Source organism: Canis lupus, chromosome 14 (assembly GCF_011100685.1).
Source record: "Canis lupus familiaris isolate Mischka breed German Shepherd chromosome 14, alternate assembly UU_Cfam_GSD_1.0, whole genome shotgun sequence".
In the NCBI taxonomy this organism is placed as follows: Eukaryota; Metazoa; Chordata; class Mammalia; order Carnivora; family Canidae; genus Canis; species Canis lupus.
The window spans coordinates 9,940,509-9,962,514 of NC_049235.1; the positions used below are offsets into that span (position 1 = coordinate 9,940,509).

The 22,006-nt window shown below is 34.3% G+C and overlaps 1 long non-coding RNA gene across 1 annotated transcript in view; it reads left to right on the forward strand.

The window, feature by feature from the left end:
- LOC119865745 overlaps window positions 1–18,350 on the forward strand; it is a 56,971-nt gene extending 38,621 nt beyond the window's left edge. Inside the window, exons 2-3 of the long non-coding RNA XR_005369157.1 lie at window positions 10,970–11,097; window positions 18,251–18,350. This is a non-coding gene — a long non-coding RNA (uncharacterized LOC119865745). The remainder of the gene's footprint in view (window positions 1–10,969; window positions 11,098–18,250) is intronic.
- Window positions 18,351–22,006: the final 3,656 nt, after the last annotated feature.

The following is a 22,006-nucleotide window of genomic DNA, read 5'->3' on the forward strand; positions in this document are numbered from 1 at the left end:
TACAATGATGAGGAGTGGATATCCAAAAGCCTGAGGTTTTTTGGCTTCCTGACAGTAAAGGGTATGATGTTTTCACACCTTCCCCAGAGTAAGAGGAAGAAAAAGTCAATTTCCTCGATCAAACATCAAACATTTTTCTGCAACACATAGCTTTATTATTAATTTTAAGGTAAAATTTATATACAATGAAATGTACAGATTTTAGGATACAATTTGTAAGTTTTTAAAATTTGTTTTAATTTAAACTCAATTTGCCAACATATAGTATAACATGCAATCCTCATCCCATCAAGTGCCCTCCTCAGTGCCTGTCACCCAGTTACCCCAATCCCCCACCCACCCCCCCTTCCACAACTCTTTGTTTCCCAGAGTTAGGAGTCACTCATGGTTTGTCTCCCTCTCTAATTTTTCCCATTCAGTTCTCTTTTCTCTTGTAATCCCTTTCACTAAGTTTTGTCAAATGTTTATACCCATCAAATCAACACTCCAACCAAGTTACAAAACAGAACGTTCTCTTGTTCCCTTTCCAGTTAGTTGCCCCCATCACTCCCACTGATAAACTAGTGTTCTAAGTTCTATTATCATAAATTAGTCTTTCATATTCTGGAAGCTATTATAAATAGAATCATAACTGATGTACTTTATTGTGTCTGGCTTCTTTCATTCAATATAGTATTTTTTGAGATTCAACCAGAATGATATATCAGTAATTCATTCTTTATTCCATTCAATATAGTATTTTTTGAGATTCAACCAGAATGATATATTAGTAATACATTCTTTATTCCAAGAATCCCGGGTGATTTTAATCTGCATTTCTAATTTCATAAAATGAAATGTATACATGCCAAGCATGCAGGTCAATGCTTTCCAACAAATGTACAGTCCCATAGGACTATCACTCAAATAAAAAATATGGAAAATTTTAAATATACATTATTTTTCCCCATATTGATGAATGGAAACAAAACAACTTCATAATGGACCTAAAACAAATAAAGGCTATAAAAAAAGCCAAAAACATAAAAGGGCAAAGATAGAGATATATAGAGAAAATAAAACATGTCCATCCACAATATAGATTAAACACTTACAGTGTTTAAACTGTGATTAAAACTGGCTAAAACCATAACTTTTTAAAGATGAATTAAAAATCATTTTTTTGACAAGATTTCTTTTCTTCTTTTTTTTTGAAATTAATCATTCATTTCAATTGGATGGTCAATTTGATAATGTTTGTAGATAACCTATTTTATATTAACTGTTTATTGGCTTCTGGTAAATGGGAATACCATAACACAGACATTCAAAAATTCAAAAGTCTGAATTCAAACTTAAGAAGAAAAAAAAACTGAAGAGCAGATCTCTGAAAACTAAGGTAGAACTAAATATGCTTCCAACCTATCCACTAAAAGTTGACTCAAGTGCCAAAAAGAAGCAGAATTGGAGTTGGGATCATGAATTGGCCTCAATTAGTGTTGAAATGGAATGAGTAGGAATGGTGTTAGCTAGCTATCACTGGAAAAGAAATCTCTTAAGCACTATACAGACTGGGAAAAAAAGGGTGGAGGACACCAAGAATTAATACACTATTCTTCCTTCTAGGAGAGTAAAATACTATTGAAAGATGTGGATGGATTCCTGGCAAACCAAATTGATTCCATTAATTTGAAGGAACAGTGGTTATACACACATTTCACATAAGCCATTCCTAAGAATTTACTTGAAGAATTTACTTCTTATATCATTCACAAAGAATGAATGGAAGAAAGTCTATTGTTCATCAAAATAAGAAGCAAAATAACAAAAAAGTAGAAAAACTATTGCATTCATGGCTTTCTGAAATATTAGAAATAGAAATGGTTAATTGTCATAATGACACAAAGAGCTATAAAATTTAAATGTGGTAAGTGAGTAGCAGTAAACAGTGAAAACAATTATTCTAATGCAATTATAATAGGTTGTGTATTTTTTTTCTCCAAGAAAAGCTAGGCTTTTTCAGCAAAGAATTATAAATGTGTTCCCCATTTTCTTGAAAGAGTAAATAAAACACAAACCACAAAGAAAATTTATGGAATACTGAAAAAATTTCAAGCAAGCATTGCAGTTGAAATATACAAAAATGACAGAAGTGAGATCAATCATAATTTTGTGATAAGAATGTAAATAGAATCAGGCATAGTATTTAAAATACATACTGAATTATATAAACTATACAAGACACTTTAAATGTAAAAAATCTAAAATCTGGAAAACAATTCTATTTATTCCATTAATTAGATGACTATCAAACAACTAGTAGCTATATTTAATAAGAAAAGTATAGGAATATATATGAAAAACAGGAAATAATTAATGTAAACTATTTAAAACTATGCCTGGCATATAGTAACACTCATTATTTGTAAGCCATAATATTATAATATAACTGTAAATCAGAAGTAGAGGATCTAAAAGAAAACTTTACTATTAGGAAAGATATATCATATGTAAGTCAGTATTGTAAAGATGCTACTTTTTAAAAAAATCAATGTAAATATGTCACAATCAAATCCCTATGCATATTTTTGCTATTTATTTTTGGAGATTTCAAGGAGTAAAATTACTCTTTACTCCTCCACTTAAACATAATTAAATACAGAAGGTAAAATGCAATGACAATTTTATCACTTAAAATATGAAACCTAGATTCTAGAGCTTTTCTTGTTTTTGAAGCTAATAAAGGATTTTCTGTTCTCTCCCCCTGAATTGAACTCACTTATCACTTAGGGCCAAATGGAAAAGATTGATAATTGAAAAGGTAGAAGTTGGTGAAATGAGGTCATAAAGAATGCAGAAAGCAAGTCAAACAGCAGTTTACGGAATATAATTTTAGTTTGTTCAGGTTTTGAGGAGATAAAACACTGGAAGATCTTCAACTGGAACGATATAAACTGATGTACACAAAACCACGCCTGCTTTGTTAACAGTTGAATGTGGAAAGGAAAGAGTGAAACAGAAAGTCTTCCTAAAAGGGTGTTGCTGTTAAGTAGATGAGCTCTATTTGTGTCTGTGGCTAGGATTACAGTAGGAGAGATGGTAATCAGTGGTTCAACTGGAATATATCTCAGAGTTATAGCCATCAGGATTTAGTGATAGATTGGATGTGTGTGAGAGATGAAAAGAGAGAAATTTAGAAAACTCCAAGGTTTACTAGATTTATAACTGATGTATAGTAGGTACGTACTGAGATGGAGAAACTTGTATAGAATTGGAAAGAGAGAGAGAGAGAGAGAGTGTGTGTGTGTGTGTGTGTGTGTAAGGAAAGGGGTAGTTCTGTTCCAGCCTTGGGAGGCCTGAGGTGTTTCTTAAACATACAAGTTGGAATAGCATGTATTTATGTGGATATAGGTAACTTAGGCTCAGCAGGAGAGATGGTAGCTAGAGATGTTATTCTACACATATCATGGAGTGAGCAGATTCTAAAAACAGAAAATTATATAATAAAAGCATACATACAATATATATGAGTGTTTATGGCAGCCCGGGTGGCTCAGGGCTTAGTGCCGCCTTTGGCCCAGGGCTGGAGCATGGAGACTGGGATCCAGTCCCACGTCTGGCTCCCTGCAAGGAGCCTGCTTCTCCCTCTGCCTGTGTCTCTGCCTCTCTGCCTCTCTGCGTGTGTGTGTGTGTGTGTGTGTGTCTTATAAATAAATAATAAATAAAACCTTAAAAAAATATATATGTTTATATGTGATACAAAATGATGTAATATTATTATAATATAATATAAATATAGGTACTATCAGCAACTGGTTTATAATAGTTCCATTCTGTATTCTAAATTTGTCCACTAAATGTACTAGACAGCAACTAGAAAATCTGAACTTGAAGGTGAATATTGTCAAAATTTTATAAAATTAAAGTAAAACACATTAAATATCATATGTAGGATACATATTCTGTCTAGAATTATATGGGAGAAAAATAAAATTATTATTTGAATTTTTGCCCCAAAATGTTAGAAACTCAGTAAATTTGGGAACCTGATTATTTCTAGGGCTGCTTTATCTGAGTTACTATTTTCACTTAATGTTTACATTCTGAGTTACTATTTTCACTTAATGTTTACATTTAAAGGATTTAGATTAAAGAGGTCATAATAAGCTGAAAATGCATAACCACATATATTGATACCTGACTTTAGAATTACATGATCATATTGAACCAGATAATTATTCTCACAATAACCTAATACAATTTAATTAAGTATTCTATGAAATTAAAACTGTTTCAAAGGGTACCAAGAAAGGAGTTTACCAACGTATTTACCGTGACAACTAAACGCCAAAAGCTAAGAAAAAAGTGTTTGCTCTGAGGAAACAGAACAAAGCATTCCAAGTCTCTCTATCAAACAAGTAAAGAGCTTAATGAAAGCAACTGTGTGACAGCTTGTACTTTCTTTGCTGACTGTTGTATAGACCTGTGGCTCGTGGCTATTGCTAAGCAGCCTTTTGGGACATTTTCTGAAAGTTGCTATGTGGAAACTCTGCCATCCTAAAACAAGATTACACAAGTCTCCCTGAATTGTGGCTGACTACCAACAGATGAGACTTCCCTCATGTGATTACTTCAGGGGCACCAGAACTGACTTCCGCAAATTCAAAGGATATTAAAAAAAAATTACTGAAGCAAGCAAGTTTAGCTATTTAAGTTAAAGAGCTTCTGTTCCTTTCAAAATATAGATTTTATTTTCTCACATTAGGGGAATATACAGTTAACCCTTAAACGGGGTTCAACTTGAGTGATTAAAAATTCTTTATAGAAAATACAACAATTACATATATAATGAGCATATAAGGAAAGAATGATGTGGTGCATAAATGTTAGTATTATTATTAGATAAAATACACTAATCATGTATTATATAAGTATAATACTGCTTTATAATAGAAGTTTAAGGTATAAATAAATTAAATATTGATCATCTTTATAAACCTAGTAACTTCAGTACATATAAGGCATGAATTGTAAAAAATAGAAAATGAATCAGATACATTTCACATCATAATTGGACGAATTTAAAATACATAGCCAAGGGGCACCTGGGTGGCTTAGTCAATTCAGCATCTGCCTTTGGCCTGGGTCGATCACTCAGGGTCCAGGGATCAAGTCCCACATTGGGGTCTCCATGGGGAGCCTGCTTCTCTCTCTCCCTCTGTCCCTTCCCTTGCTGGTGCTCTCTCAAATAAATAAATAAAATCTTTTAAAAAATACACAGCCAAAGTAGAGGGAAAAATCCACTCTATTAATTTGAATAGTCAATAAACCAAGCTCCTTCAGAAGTACTAAAAAAAATAGGTATATACCAGGTAACAAAGAAAATCTCAATAAACTTTAAAAAAATCAACATTTATGTTGGCCATATTTTGTCCAAAAGAAAGTAAGACTAGAATTTAAAAAAAGTTTTAAGATTTTTTTTTTTTTTAAAGTGATCTCTACACACAATATGGGGCTTACACTCAGGACCCAGAGATCAAGAGTTCCATGCTCACCAACTGAGCCAAGGACGTGCCCTGAAAATATTTTTAAATGATAGCTTAAAAGTCATTACTTAAGTAAACATTTATGAAAGAAAGAAAAAGAGGGAGGAAGAGAGAGGGAGGGAGGGAAGGAGGAAGAGGGGGAGGGATTGTGGGAGAAAAGACAAAACTGCTCCAAAAACCTTGTAGAGAACAAAAGACCTGGGATCCCTGGAGCAGCGGTTTGGCACCTGCCTTTGGCCCAGGCCGTGATCCTGGAGACCCAGGATCGAATCCCATGTCGGGCTCCCGGTGCATGGAGCCTGCTTCTCCCTCCGCCTGTGTCTCTGCCTCTCTCTCTCTCGATCTCTATGTGTGACTATCATGAATAAAAAAAAAAAAAAAATTAAAAAAAAAAAACTAGAGAACAAAAGACCTGACATGATAAATTTTTTAGAATATAAAATAAAGGGCTAGAATACAGAGCTTAAAGAGGATGTGGTGAAATAAAGAGAGCCACAAACACTCTGACATTCTTCCAACAAGAAGTAGAGGTTACAAATATGATTGTGTTAACCAATAGAATACTGCAGAAATGAAGCTGTGTTCGTTTTTGTTGTTGTTGTTATTGTTGTTATTGTTGTTTTTTTTTACTTGATGTCACTTACAACATTTTCTGTCAGGGAGGCCAAGCGTCACATAAAAACACTTACTACCTAAGACTGCCATTACAGGAAAAACCCCAAAACATGGGGATCAGATGCCACATGGAAAGAAAGACACTAACTTGTCAGTCATATAAGTACAGAAGCTTTTTTGAAAGTGATCCTTCAGCTGAGGCCTTACTAAATTTCTTAACAACAAAAATATGGCTAAAATAAATGATTGTTTTAAGTCACTAAGTTTAAAGCTCAGAGATGTTCAAAGCAAAACTGTTTTCTGTAAATAAACTTATTAGAAAATAAATATTTTGGGGCACCTGGGTTGCAGTGGCTTAAGTTGGTTCTCTCCCTCTGCCTCTCACTCTGCTCACTCTCTCTCTCTCTCAAATAAATAAATAAATAACCAAAAATAAGAAATATTGGAAGTAAATGAATATATGATCCATTTCAGGAAGAGAAATGGATATGCTTTTTTTTTCTAAAAAGAAATTATTTAACAAAAAATATAAAAAGCATATGAAACAAAATAGTAGCATTATACTATATTAAATTCAATAGATTAAATTTAAAATAGATTCCTTTAAAAGGTAAATAGACTACCTTGGCAAATCTTTTTTTTTTCTTTTAAAGATTTTATTTATTTATTCATGAGAGACAGAGAGACAGAGAGACAGAGACACAGGAGAGGGAGAAGCAGGCTCCATGCAGGAAGCCCGATGTGGGACTCCATCCTGGGACTCCAGATCACATCCTGAACTGAAGGCAGTTGCTTTAACCACTGAGCCACCCAGGCATCCCTATCTTGGCAAATCTGAACAAAAAGTGAAAAGACACAACATCGGAAATAGTTTGTCCCTACATAGAATAAAACAATTCTAAAGTAATTCTATGTATCATTCTTTGCAGTATTTTAAAAAACCACATGTAATAAATGGTTTTGCTATTATGCTTTAAATTAAAATCAAGGAGAAATAAAAATCTGAAAGCTCGTATTGGCAGAAGAAATATAATGGTATCCTTTACCACTGATAAGAACCTCCTAAAAAGACAAGAATGGATGAAATTAGTGAGCAGACCCACTCACACATACATGCACACACACACACAACTTGATAAAGAAAAATCATCAAATTTCATTGCAATTAGTAAGTAATTAAATATTAGAAACATTACCCATCAAGTCAACTAAAAGTCATAAATTCTTACCACTGTATTATTATTCAACATTGCACTATAAGATAGTTAAGTAATAAGAAATGAAAAAGAAATAGAGATATAAATAATAGAGAGGAAGAGAAAAAGTAAAAATATGTAAATATTTGCATAAGATATGATTGTCTATGTAAAAAATCCTGAAGAGTTAAATGAAATAAAAAAGAAGCAATACAAATAGAGCAAAAGGAATAAACATAATCTTCAACATACAGTATATCAAAAAAAAATACAGTATATCTCATTTACACCAGTTATGTTCATCAATAATTGTGATAATAGGGATGCCTGGGTGGCTTAAGGTTAAGTGTCTGCCTTTGGCTCAGGGCATGATCCTGATCCAGGAATCGAGTCCCACATTGGGCTCTCTGTGAGCAACCTGCTTCTCCTTCTGCCTATGTCTTTACTTCTCTCTATGTCTTTCAGGAATAAATAAGTATAAAAAAAAATTAAAAAAATAATTGTGATAATACTAATCATAAGTTTAAATCCTAAAAGATTCATTAGATATTACACAAAATATACCAAATATGAGATGTATATAAAGTTAGAATGGTAATATACCTTATTAGAAAAATATTGGTTCTTCCTAAAACAATTTATAATAGAATGTAATTATATTTATCATGAAATTTTCAAATAGGTCTGAAACTTACACAGAGGAAGTATAATAGCCAAGAAATTTTCCCAAAGAGTATTTAAATTTTACTCTCAAATAGAAAGACTATAAATGTATAACAATTTAAGAAGAATGGTATTGGTGCAGTAAAAGACGTAATAGTAGAATCAATCTACTTTCTTTTTTATGTAACAAAGATGTGAAACTGTTAAATCCATTCAGTGTTCTAATATTGCCCAGAACAACTTTATTACATCTTTTGAAGTCTGCATGTCAATCTCTACCCATCAGTTCTGGTCAAACTCTATGGATTATTTTCCAACTACAATCCTCCAAATATGCCAATATCTATCTTCTCCCATCCAACCATATCAAGACTTTACTTAAAAGTTATTACTGACAAAGGTCAGAAACCCAAATGATAGATGAAACAGTGATGTTTCAGTGCAAGAGTGCCAGCACTAAAATCATGAATCAATTGCATCAAAAACATCAAGTATCAAAATGGGCTCATCAAAAAGTTCTACTTTGTGGGGGAAAACATATATGTTATGTGATTTCTTAACAAATCTAAAGCATATTTCTTAAAGAAAATATGGTTTAATTACAGTCTCATAAGAATGATTTCCAAATGCAAAGGTGGGGAAAGCTTTGCATATGGTACTGTGTAGTGAGTAAAGTCACATGCATACACCAAGAAGATACTAGGTTAGAAGCGAATAACTTAAACATCCAGATTAAATATAAATATCTGAATTTTACAATTAGACTGTCAAACCATGAGGCTTGAATACAGTATGACATAGAAGCCTGCCCTGCAGTAACACACATATATATACATACCAATGTACCCATATATAAGAAGTGCAGAAGTGAACACAGTAAAAGCTTAATTTAATTAATTCATTTGGGAATTTCTGGTTCAAACACACTTAAAGAAGAATATTTATTATTATATGTCTCAGGGACTTTACTATTAAATTTGTGCGTTACTTTTAAAAAAAAAAGTATCTTATTTACTTATTTGAGAGGGAGAGAGAGAGAACAAGGAGGAGGGAGTGGAGGAGGACGGGCAGACAGAGAGAGAGAAGGTGAGCCTGCCTGAGCAGGGAGCCTGAGACGAGGGGCTCAATCACAGGACCCCGGGATCATGACCAGATCCAAAGACAGATGCTTAACTGACTGAGCCACCCAGGCACCCCTTGTGTGTTACTTGATAAAAAATTATAGGTTAGAGTGTTTTTTTTTTTTTTTTTTTTAAATATTTTTTTTTTTTTTTCAATTTTTTTTATTTATTTATGATAGTCACAGAGAGAGAGAGAGAGAGGCAGAGACACAGGCCGAGGGAGAAGCAGGCTCCATGCACCGGGAGCCCGATGTGGGATTCGATCCCGGGTCCCCAGGATCGCGCCCTGGGCCAAAGGCAGGCGCCAAACCGCTGCGCCACCCAGGGATCCCCAGGTTAGAGTGTTTTAAAACTATATTTACCCCATTTACTTGAAGACTAGACATTTTAAAAGCTGACATAATGGTGAAAAGCAGATACATGAAACCGGTGAATTTTGAAATAAAACTCTCTTTCTTCCACTATAAAATGTGTCAAGACCTTATAAGAACATGATGAGGATTAAAGATAATAATTTTAAAGACTGCTCAGTGTTTGGCCCAAAGTAAGCATATAATAAATGATACTTATAATTATTTGTATTATTATGGACACTTTAAAATTAAGTATTCTTTATATATATTGTTCCTCTTGCATCAATATACAAAATACAGCTAAAGTTATATAAATATTTGTGTACAATTTGAAAGGGCTTTAACATGCATTACATTATTTCATTCAGAAAACAACTTTCTGAATGCTGGTATTCTTACAGTCTTCATATAATATAAGGATACTAAAGCTTAGAGAAGTTGTACTTTGCCTAAAATCAAGCATCTATTATGTGGTGAAGCTGCCATTTACTTATAGTTGAGAAAAAGCACAAGTTTTTTCACTATATGACTTTCAAATATTCAGAAGTCATGTAAGCAATCACATACACAAAGGTATCCAAACACTTCAGCATCTATCTAGAATTTTATTGAGTGCTCCCTGATACCCTTCTCCAATTTTTATGACCAATATTTTAAAAAAAATTATATATTCCATATGATGGATAGATCATTTTTTAAATTCTTGAATGAATGTGATGTTATTAATGTGATCTGGATTAAAACAGGTTAGTAACTAATATATTTGGATAAATATTTGAATATATAATCTGTAGTCTAAATGATATGTTTGACTATCTTTAAAGCCAAAGAAAGTTTATTGAATTTTGTTGAGTTTAGAAAATTACAAACCAAAGTGACTTGGAGGATCATTTAAAATTATTCAATCAAAGTAAACATAAAACCTATTCTAAGGCTAATCTATAAAGTTTTCATATTTGTATAATATAAATATTCAAAAATAAATAGGATTTACACATGCTTTTAATATCATTTGTAACAAATACTGATAAAATTTTAGGGAACTGAAATATCTCATTGTTTTTCTAGTTTCATGAATGATTATTCTAGTTTCATAGATTCACACATTCCACAATATAAACAAACAAATAAGTAAACTCTATCCTTGGGAGAACAAAAATGTAATGATTTTGTAAAATTTGAATTGTATTTCATGACCTTATTAATTCAAACTAACAAGAATCATTTAGTTTAGCTATCTCCCTTTTATAGAGTCCTATTTTTTCATAAGTTATTATTACATGCCTTCTTTCTACAAAGTTTTAAATATAAGAACATATTATGTCTCTCCAAATATTGTAGCACCTATGCATTAAAATCCTAACACAAATAGTTCTTAAAGTGGGTAGTCTCATTCCTCAACTGCATTGTAAAAGAAAGGAATATTTTAGAAAAAATTGAGATGAAAATAGCTTATTTTCACACATTCTTTTTCTGTGCTCATCTTTTGTCTCAAGATACCCTCCTAAGCTCTGCATGTTGTGCCCAAGATTGTGAATCCGAGAAACCACCAAGGAGCCGACACCGATGCCGAGCTTGGGTCCAAGTATACCCGACACAGCGGAGCAGGGACTTGGACCCCGAAGTAGGTTACAGCTGGGTTTTTTATAGGCTGGTCTAGGGGATTTTCAGAAGGGGTGGAGGAATTTCTCAAGTTCTGTTTATATTCTGATATGGGGCTTCCAAGGGCATTGAGCTCTGTTCTCATTCTAATATGGGGCTTTCTACCACGGGTGTGGGCTATGTTGTCTTTCTGATATGGGATTCCCTGCCGAGGACATTCTGCAGTTTTTCCTGTAAAGTTCAGCTCTTATTCACAGGGGCCTAAGATGACTGTACTTGTGCTAATGCTAAACTTTAGGTGGGATGGCATTAATTTTTCTTGGCCTCCACACTGTGGACCTAGTATCCTTACATTATCCTTTAGCGTAGGTCTTCTCTTGTGAAGTCTGCTTGACACTTGCAAAATCCAGGCACTGTCTTACTTTTTATTCTCTATACCTATGCCAATAAAAAAACTGGCAGTTGCTAAGTAACTCTGTACTCTACAAGTGGTAGGAACTGCAAGAATTTATAAGTACAGGAGAAAGTTTTAGAGGTGCAGAAATATATGAACAAACTAAAATATGAAAGATTGTATGACTTATATTTAAGAAATTATGTAGCTCAGTTTGGTTGAAGAACAGGAAGGATAGAAGATTGCAAAATTGGTCACAAATCCTTCCCATTCATGTATTCATATTCTCATTGCAATGTGATTTTGCCACTCTTTCTATTAAGAACGGGAATCCATTTTCCCATGTCTTGAACTAGGCTTGTCTTTGTGATATACTTGGCCAACAAGATATTAGCAAATTTAATACAAGCAGAGACTTGAAGAGCACTCATTTTGACTTGCCTTCTTTTGCTGATATTTGGACCCTATGACTGCCACATGGAAAAGCCTGGCAACTGGGAATCAGAGGCCATGTGCAGTAGGACCAAACCATCTCACTCTAGCCAACTTGCCCCCCCACCCCCCAAACCAATAAACCTCTCACTACCAAAAAAGCAATAGATGCCCTTCTAGACTATCTGACCCCAGACAAACCAGCCCAGACCTAAAGAACTGCTCTGCTTACCCTCAGGATAGTGAGAAATAAGGAATGCTTGTTGTTTTAAATCACTAAGTTTGGGGGTGATTTTCAGACAGTAATAAAAAAATACAAATATTTGGATTACATTTAATCTTTATTTTTCTAAACTCAAATTATATGCTTAAAATATCTTCAGTATTTCCTAATCATAGATTTGGAATGGACAATTACCTGAGAGACAGTTTAGTCTCAATCTTTTATTTTATAATTTAGGAAAGCAGGTCTTAGGTTAATCAACTAGTCCAAATCACATGTTTAGTGAAAAAAAAACAAACAACATTCACACATTCTAATATTCAGTCTGAAACTGTTTCTACTATCTCTTACTGTAAACCAACATTTAATATCTACTATCACTTTTGTCACTGTGAAGCATGAAGTATATAGGATGCTCATTTAAAAACCTAATTTTCAATTTTTATTTTTATTTTCCAACACACCAGTTATGATTTTCAAGATTATCAATATTAACCTTGAAGAAATACACTTCTTTATAGGAATTTCATGATCAAACTTCTCATTAGGAAATACCTCCAGGCTAGAGCCACCTGGGTGGTTCATATGATTTCAGTTCAAGATGTTAGGTTGTGAGATCAAATCCTGCCTTGAGCTCCATGCTGGGCATGGAGCCTGCTTAAGATTCTTTCTCTCCCTCTCCCAATGCCCCTCCTCACCCTCTCTCTAAAAAAAAAAGAAAAAAAAGAAAAAAAAAAAAACGAAAAAAGGGAAGCATCTCCAGACTTGTATAAATATTATATAAATAAATATGTTTAATGTTGATTAATGGTGTACTTGTTCCAAATAATACTTTTACATTGATTCCTAAATTTAAATATTTCATACATACCCACGGGTGTGTATTTTGAAAGACAGTACATGGAAAGGGTGAGAATAAAATTAAACAAGATAGAGAGTAGGAAATAAAAGTATTCAAAGATATTTTTGATACTGTTTGATTTTCTTCACTGTTATTAGAAGACTGGACTCATACTTCCATTAGGTAACTAATGTAAAGGCTTCATTCAAACTCTGCTCAAGAGAGAAAATAGTTGTTTAAAATGTGTTTATGTGTGTCCCATAAGTTCTTCTATAGTCCACTTCATTCCAGGTTGATGTCCTAAGTCCTTGGTGTACATGCATAAGCGTTTTGATTTAATTAAGAGTTCCTGGGGATCTCAGAGTGAGAAACTTAAATCTTGCAGATCCACATGTATCCATTTGGGAAAACATGACCATGCTGGATTTTCTGTTGTCATCTCAGTACTACCATATTGTAAGACTAATTATCATGGTTCCCAGAATCCTCTTTATTTTTCTGGTTTCTTTGCCCAAAAGGGGAATTCATGTAAGATTTGGAAGGCAGATGATAAACAGAAACCATTGTTCTCTGGAAGGGGTTGCAGTGAGGCTTGTAGGTAGATAAAGATGCACAGCAATCTGGCTAGTTTGTGAGAACCACCTCCCAACTGTTTCAGTGTCAAATCCTCTGACCCACACTGTAACCACTCAGACCTCTGTGCTCTTCCAACTTAATTCTGTATTAAGCTTTGTTTTAATTCAAAATATATAGAGTGGCTTCTGTTTTTGTGACCAAACCTTGACTGATAGTGATTTTACTGTGTGGGATAGGGGTGGTGTCACAAAAAAAACATAAAATAAGTATATAGAATTTTGGCAAAAAAAAACAAAACTCTTTTACCTGAGGCTGCAAAAATTATAACCTCTGTTCTGTAGTAGCAAAAACATTTTGTAAAACTGCACATTAGACAATGTACCTAATTAACTTTCTACACTGGGTGAGAAAGCTTGGATGCAAAGATGTGAAGGCATGAGTTAGCTGCCATGACAGCAACAAAAGGAAGATGAGTACAAAACAGAACTGGCGGGATCCCTGGGTGGCGCAGTGGTTTGGCGCCTGCCTTTGGCCCAGGGCGCGATCGTGGAGACCTGGGATCGAATCCCACATCGGGCTCCCGGTGCATGGAGCCTGCTTCTCCCTCTGCCTGTGTCTCTGCCTCTCTCTCTCTCTGTGACTATCATAAATAAATAATATTTAAAAAAAACAAAAAAAAACAAAAACAAAACCGAACTGGCCAATTTAAGGGAAATTTAGCAGGGATATAAAGGTCAAGAAATTTCAATGTTTTTTTTTGTTTTGTTTTGTTTTGTTTTTTAAATAAAACTGCACACACACAATAAAAAATAAGTGTCACAGTTTCAGGGTATATGTGAAGGACATGACTAATTGTAACTAAGGTAGCCAACTATGGCTTCATGGGGTATCAGATAACTTTTCCTTCCCTTCACTTCAGGTTTGGCTGTGTAATACTTCGCTCAATTAGATGTTAACAATGTAACATGGGCTGAGGCTGGTATTGCTTATGCAATTTGGTTACCTTCTTGTCCAACTGACTTTGCCATAAGAAAAATACATTGAGGATAGACACTCCTCATTAATTAAAGAATGAAATATATAAAGAGAGCCACCCTAGCTGTCCCTCTGAGGGACAGCCTGAAGCAGAGCTGTCCCAGCCAGTGCAAACATGTGAACAAGAAATACATGTTTATTGTTGCATGGTACTGAGATGTCTGTGATTATATATAAAACATAAAACAGCAAAATCTAACTGATGAAATAGGACTGACAAGGAGTAGTTTTATAGGTAGAAGCTTCTGTGTGTAAGATAAGGAAGATGGTCAAGATATATACACCTGGTTCTGAGCTAACAGATTGACGCTAAAGGGATTTGTGATACATTGCATTGCTGTTCCAATTATCACTCCCTAAAATTCAGCCATACTTTTCAGTCATGGAAATTTTCAGTGTCTCCCCATCTGGACAGAAAATATATTCCCACCCTGTTGAGTTGGATTTGGCCAGTTTATATGATGCAGGGATAGATTTTGAAAATTCTTCCTTGATTTTATTTTCTCTCCTGATTTCCTATGATCATCAATGAGAAGCCTATTCCATAATAAACACTAGACCCAGTATCATGAAGATACAAGAAACAGACCAGAACAAAACTGAGAGCCTAAAGATGCAGTCACTCTATCTAACCTGTGGATCCATGAACAACAAAAAAATAAATATATTTAAAAAAAAAACTTGTAAGTCTCTAACATTATGGGTAGTTTGTTAGGAAAAAAATTGACTAATGAAGGGGATGAATGATATTGAGAATGTCATGCTCTAGCTTACTCGTCTGGTCTGCTATCTTTGAAAACTGAGGTTGAGTATCCTAATAGTGACTATCTGAAAAAAGCAAAATAAACAAAAAACACCTGCTTTATAACCTAGCAAAAAAAGGGGGGGGGGGAGTAAAATAAATGAGTAAAGAAGGTAGTCTCTATTTCAGCGTAGCCATTGATGAAAAGTAGATCAGAATATTTTCATCACAATAGTAACTCACAGTTAATTTTAAGAATTGTGTTAAAACAACAGTATAGCTCTGTCTGAGTCAAGGAGCTTATGGAAGGTGAGCAGGTTATGCAGCATCATAGCTAAGGACCTGTGTGGCCATCACAGGGAGAAGCAGGGGAGAAAGCAACAGGATAAGCTACAGGATGTCACTTATAAGCACAAATGAGATTACCTTACTGTCACTAAAAGCCCTAAAGGGGGAATGATTTGATGTTCCTACAATGGGACAATTAAGACTAACTCATACAGTCTCATCTTGGAGAATTCCACAAAAATACTAGTTGCATTAGTTTTATATAAAAATACATCTATAATTTATATTAACAAATTTGTCATTTTTTATGAACTTGAAGGAAACACACAATTTGTTTTGCTGATTTCATCTACTAAAAACTAAAACCTAATTTTAAGTGTTAGTCAAGTCACAGACATAGAAGATCGTTTTTGAAAGGTTTTTCAAATGATTTACTTCTCTTTTCAAAATATGGGATCTCTGGGTGGCTCAATGGTTGAGCATATGCCTTTGGCTCAGGGCATGATCCCAGAGACCCAGGATCGAGTCCCACTTTGGGCTCCCTGCATGGAGCCTGCTTCTCCCTCTGACTATGTCTCTGCCTCTCTCTCTGTCTGTGTCTCTCATGAATAAATAAAATCTTTAAAAAAAATTTCCATTTGTCAAAAATATATCACTCAACCATACAAAGTGTTAATGGTTTTAAAAACACAAACTGAAAAAAATAATATAATTAATTTAGATTTCGACCTTTATTTTTAAATAGCAATAGCCAATTTCACATAAATGTAACATGCAACATGAAATGAGAAAGTCAGAAAATTCTAACTAATCTTATTATTAGCAACCTCCTTAAAAGACTCAAGTATTGCTTTTCTAAAGATCATTGAGAAGTGAATGTTAGTTTTTTTAATCAATTTTTTTCTGTAGCTCAGATACTATAAAATAAGTCCATTTAAATGTAAATTCAATATTTTAAATGAAATTTATAATTATAACTATTGTCATAACACTTTGTGGTTGTAGACCATTCAGTCGCTCAAGAAATTCTTTTGTATTCATTTGCAGGAAGTTCCTGCCTCAGCTTCAGGCACTAATCTACTTTTATCTCTATGAATTCACCTTTTCTGGAAATTTTATGCAGATGGAGCCAGAGAGTATATCGTCTTTTGTGCCTGACTTCTTTCACTTAACATAAAATTTTGAGGTCTATTCATATTGTAACATGTATCAACAATTTGTTCTTTCTATTGCAGATATGAAGTTCATTTTATAGATGTACCACATTTAGTTTAGTCAATAGTTGACAGATTTTTAGATTGTTTCCAGTTTCTAGTTATTCAGAATAATGTTACTATGAGCATTTGCATAGCAGACTTTGTGTAGACCTATGTTTTGATATCTTACACACTGAAGAATGGAATTGAGGTTATTATTAACTTAACTTTTTAAGAAATTGCCAAAATCTTTTCCAAAGCATCTGTACCATTTTATGTTCCCAGCAAGACCGTATAAAGGTTCAATTTTCCCTGTTTTTGCCAACACTTGGTATCATCAGGCTTTTGATGATAACTATTCCAGTGGATGTCTAGCAATATTTCATTTGCATTTCACTAAAGACTTTTAGGGCAAAATGACAAAATGAATACTAACCACATGGAACAACTTTATATGTGTTTATTAACTCTTCATATATTTTCTTAGGTGAAACGTGCTATAAAATATTTTGCCTATGTTTAAACTGAGTTGCTTGTCATCTTCTTAATGAGTTGTAAAATTTCTTTCATTATTTTGAATATACATCTTTTAGCAGATACGTGATTTGCAAATATTTCTCCCAGTCGTTAGCTTATATTTTACTTAAGTATTTCTTGAAGAACAAAAACATTTTAATTTTAATGAGGTCCATTTTTTTTGTCTTTTTATAGATTGGTTTTTTTTGTGTCATATCTAAGAAATCTTTGTTTAATCCAAGGTTTAATTTTCTCTTATGCTTGCTATTAGAAATAATTTAGTTTTAGCTCATATTTATTCTAAGATACATTTTTTATTTGATTTTTGTAGATGGTGTTAGGTAGGGTCTAAATTATTCGTAGTTCTTTATGCATCTTTTTCATATATTTTTTAAAGATTTTATGTATTTGACAGAAAGAGAGAGAGCACAAGTAAGGAGAGCAGCAGGCAGAGAAAGAGGGAGAAGCAGGCTCCCTGCTGAGTAAGGAGCCTGATGTGTGGCTCAATGAGATCATGACCTGAGCGGAAGGCAGATGCTATACCTACTGAGCCACCCAAGAGCCCTTTTATGCTTCTTTTTAATAATGACTTTGTCTATTTTAAAGTCTGTATCTCTTCTCTCTATATATGTGGTAGTTTCCCCCAGTCAGCCATGGATATATGGATAGCTGATCTAGACCCTGCATGTCTTTTTCTTCTCATTTACAGGATTTTCCAATTAAGTTTCTGGAGGCCAGTCTATTGCTCACTCCAAGGGCAAGCGCAATATCAGTTTAGAAGTGTTGTCACTTTGCATGTTCATTTCCTACCAATATTGCCATTTTTACTCACAAACACTACTGGGCATGACTTCTGTGCCCTTTGTTCAAAATCAAGTCTGTCCTCTCCCAGTGAAGCAACTGATTTTTTATGGGTTGTCCCCTTCTGGCAGCAGCACTGTGCCTACTGATCTGGACATTAGGCAAGGAGAAAGGCTGGTGAGAGCAGCCCCTCGGAAGAATGCTACAGATTCCCACTGTCCTTACCCAAAGGTGAGTCATTTTTCTTGAATAAATATTTTTCAATGTGTTGCTTTTAGTCAACTTCAAGAACCTTGAATTGTTATCAACAATCTTGTTCATGCTTATTGTTGGTTTTGGGAAAAAGGATCCTTTAAACATTTCACTTGACCATCCCTGGAAACCCTGGAGTCTAAAAACAAATTATATATATATATATATATATATATATATATATATATATATATATATATATAGTGGTAACATCTGAAGCCAAATTCCAGTGAGCATTTGAGAAACTCCACCTCAGACTGTGAAAGGGACAGAATTTTGTGGATTCCATAAGTAGCTTTGTGCTTCCTCCTGGTCCTAGTTCTTTATTTGGGGAAAGATGCCATGAAATCCTAAGGAGGCAAGTCCTAATCTCAGGAGATTTCCTGGGCAGGCAGTGGACCTGTCTCCCTTTAAAGGAACCACATGGGCTATGAGCATATCAATGGTGGCAATAACTTCAGGATGTTTGTCTGACCCTACAGAAGGGAGAAGCCCAGTAATGACTGGAATAGACTTTCCTCCCATCAAGGGTTTGGAGACATAAAGTAGATTTAAATATAACTTTTTTAAAATATAATTAAAAAAAAAAGATTTTCTTTATTTACTCACGAGAGACACACAGAGAGAGGCAGAGACATAGTCAGAGGGAGAAGCAGGCTCCCACAGGGAGCCAGATGCAGGACTTGATCCCAGGACCCCGGAATCATGACCTGAGCTGAAAGCAGATGCTCAAACACTGAGCCACCCAGGTGCCCACTTTTTTAAAGTTTAATTTTAAAGAAAATATTTATATTTTTATATTCCAGGTTGGAGGGGAGAGTTTGTATTCACCACAAACTGGAATTGCTAAATATTAAAGTGGTATTTTGCTGTAATGAATATGGTTTATACATTTATAGTGAAATTTTATAAATCTGGTTTATAAATTTACAGGCACAACATTTATACACAAAGGAGTTTGTCAAGAGAAATGAGATTCTTTAGCTATACATAAAAATGTAGAAGCAGACTTACAGATGATGGGAAAAGTAATATAATTAATTTGTCCTTTTGGCTTGTAGACTATGGAGAAATTCTGATTCATAGGGTAAGAAGTCGCATTTTTAATGGCTCATGTTTGTCCTCTTCAATTAAACTGATAAAGCAGCTTAAAGGAATAAGAAGTTTTTCTTTGTTTGTTTCAAGTTAGATCACTAACAGTATCCAAGTAACTGCTGCTTACTTTCCATGATAAAAAAATTCAAGCACAAAGGATCAAAATTTGAAACTGCTAAGATTTTCTAAAATACAAAATTATCTTGACAGGATATGTTATGCATTTATTTGTCATTGTACAATTGACTATTAGGCTGTGACCAGAGCATGTACCAAGCAGATGCGCTGGGATTGTGCTTGGCATTTAATTGAGCATGGCATTCGGGTTCTGTATATGGATATTACTTCTACATTTTTACATGAGCAGACATGTGCTGTACTGAATTTTAATAAGCCCTAATGCAGAGCTACAATCGTCCATAATCAATTGTATGTTGACAAAGCTTAAATATATACACAGAAGTACCGAGACTGCTATGTTCAGACATTTGCCCCAAAATGAGGTAACCTAGCAGTATGTGGGAATGAGCTGGCCCACAATGTGAGAAAACTAACACACAGTCAAGAATTTACATATAAATATTTGAATAGGTTGTTAACCCATCCTGAGAGGGTTCATGAAGTTTTCCTTGAGAGAATGACTACTTGATACTTTGAAAACCAAAAAAAGGACAAATTTATACTGGTAAAGTTGTTTGTTGGGCACTGACAAAAGGAAGCAGCAATGGGACCCTGGACAGGTGTTGTAGGTGTAATGAATAGTAAATGTATATATATATATATATATATATGCATAAATCAGCGGGTGTTGAGGTGGCCAGTATGGCTTGTTTGTAGAAACAATAGTAGAGGTTTGTACACAGAAAAGCAAACTCTTATCTCAGCAGTAAGGATTGATTTTGTTTCAAAAGTAATGACAAACCATCAAACTCAAAGAAGCAGAGACTAGAATGGTGGTTACCAGGGGCTGGTAGGAGAGAGGTAAAAAATGAGGAGATGCTGGTCAAAGGGTACAAAGTTTCAGTTATGCAAGATGAGTACCTTCTAGAGATCTAAAGTGTAACATGGTGAGTGCACTTAACAATACTGTACTATATACTTGAAATTTGCTGAAAGAATAGATCCCAAGTGTTCTCACCCCTCTACCCCAAAAAGGTCACCACGTGAGGTGATATACACCTTAACTAGCTCGATGGTGCTTATTATTTTACAATGTATACATATATCAAGTTGTATACCTTAAATTTATACAATAAAAATGGAATAATGTAAAGATTCAGAATTTATCATCAGGTCTGCAAAACCACTTTCTCAGCGGAATATGGAACACTAAATTTATTTTATTATCTTGTAGCTATATTTTCTGTCCATTTGTTTTTAGGCCATCAATGGTGGGAAAGCTGAACTCTCATTCTGCGTCATGGTTCTGGTACCCTTTCAAACTGACATACCTGTGTTCCTTTTCAAATTCGTCCTCACTCTTCCCTCCTAGCACTTGTTATTAGTCTCCTTGTCTCATACTGTCAAAGACATTCAGGTGATCACTTCCATATAGGTCTTAAGCACCGTCACAGATATATTCCCTAGTCTCAGGTGGGGATGTTATCCTTCCAACACAATGGTTATTTTTCCCTTGCTTTAAGGTGGTCTAGGGAAAGAGATCTCTGAATAGTTCCATATTTTACTACCTATTCAGAAATTCCAAACTTTTCATATAATTTCACAGCTTTTTTTTTTTTTTAATAAAAAAAGAATGTGCATCTCATCTTATCAGAAACAGAAAACAATCCTGTCAAAGAAGCCCATTATACACATCCACAGGTACTGGTGATTTTTAAAAACGCCCCACATGCCATTAGAGGTACTTTTCTTATCTACCATTGGATTAAGGAAGAGAATGGAAGGTGTCTACTTAGTATCTAATTGTGGGTATTTTCAGAAGTTACATTTCTTTTTATGCAATGATGTTATAAGCAAATCACAAGGTGAGTATGTGGCCTGGAAACTCCGGACTCAGATCTTGGCCCAACACCCAAATCAAAACTTGTAGAACTATTTGGGATTCGATATTCCATTCAGCAAGTAAGAAAGGAGTTAAGGACTATGTGATTGCAATTTTCCTAGCAGCTTTTGTTGATGAAACACCAGATCCAATGTCCTGTAAAGTGTGAAGATTTCAGTTTGTAATTTGTTTTATACATTTTCATTTAAAGCATGCATGCTAAGAAATCATTCCTTGAAAGGAAAAAAAGCACTTATTGTTTCAGTGGTGATTTTATTACATTTCTTTTCGTTTGTTTTTAGTTTATATTTTATTTCCTGCCTTGTTTTCTTCTGGATAGAACCAGCTGTTGAGTCAGCAGTGTGTAGGCAACTCAAGTAGGACATGATTACTGAGATTCCTTTTATGTTCCCCTCCAGGGCAGCCACCTGCTTTGTCATTGAAAAAATGACTCATGTGGAGGTCTGACAAATACCTGGCTGCTCAGCATAGCTGTCTGTGAGACACGCTTGTAGCTCTGCTTTAAGGGAGGGTAAAA